Raw genomic sequence first — 1,199 nt, 5'->3', positions numbered from 1 at the left:
AAAAGAAAAACTCTTCACGTCAAGTCTCAGAGCCCATGTCAATTGACTCAGGCCTGGTCTACACTAGAAAATTAAATCATCATAACTATGTTGCTCAGGAGTGTGAAAAAGCCATACTACTGAGTGGCATAGTTAAGCCAACCTAAATCCCTGTGTAGACAGCAATAGTCTTTGATTACCCTCGCTACTGCCTCTTCAGGAGCTGGATTGCCTACTCCGAAGGGAGACTCCCTCCCATCAGTGTAGGGAGTGGCTATGCTGAAGTGCTTCGGTGGCACAGCTGTGATGCTGTAGTGTTTTAAGTGTAGACAAGCCTTTAGGCTTGCAGAGCTTGGGCTAAAAATAGCAGTGTAGATGCTTTCCCTTGGGCTGGAGCTGGGCTCTCAAACCCGGCAAGGTGGAGGGTCTTGGAGCGCGGGCCCCAGCCTGAGCGGGAATGTCTACACTGCTATTTTTAGCCCCACGAGCCCAAGTCAGCTGACCAGGACGCTGAGATTCAGCACTATAGGTTTTTCTTTGCAGTGTAGGCATACCCTTAGATGTGTTGCAAATGTGACCCACTGGTTGCAGTTCTCACTGCACTATGCCATTATTTTCAAAGTTCATCTTAATTGTAGTTTTGGTTCATAAATCTCAACTGTGCAAATGTCTGATGACATTGTGAAATATCAAGGTGTGGTCTTTGCTTCTTATCATGACAGAAACGGTCACTATGTGAACATATACAACCTACATACACAATGGGGGCTGGGGGGGTCAGTTGAGTAACGCTAATTACTGCACTTAACCTCCCCAGTTGGTTTCAGTAGCATCCTGAGGCTCAAGCTGGTAGCTCTTGAAGCACTCCAGCTCTCTAAGCCCACATCACATGTGCAACACTTCCTCTGTGTAAAGGGGATAGTTCTCTGAGCAAAACCTTGTTCATATTCACTACTGCCCTGTGTATTTTCACTGTAGGTACCTAACCTGTTCCAGGATGCTTAGTGGTATATCAGGGTTGGAGTCAGTCCCCAGAGAAATTCTTCTATATTGGATTTTTCTCAAATTGTCCCAAAATGTGAGTTCAGCTCTTGGCAGCCGTAAAAGCTGCTACAGTTAAAGAACCATTGGGGACCAAAAGCATGCAATCAGCAGACCTGCCAACTTGTGTTATGCATATATTCCCATATGACTTTGACATAAGAGAGAGAGACACTTTC

The sequence above is a fragment of the Terrapene carolina genome, unplaced genomic scaffold (assembly GCF_002925995.2).
Source record: "Terrapene carolina triunguis isolate 2854851 unplaced genomic scaffold, T_m_triunguis-2.0 Scaffold113, whole genome shotgun sequence".
NCBI classification, from domain to species: Eukaryota; Metazoa; Chordata; order Testudines; family Emydidae; genus Terrapene; species Terrapene triunguis.
The sequence above is the reverse complement of the archived record's forward strand: the minus strand, read 5'-3'. Positions refer to the sequence as shown.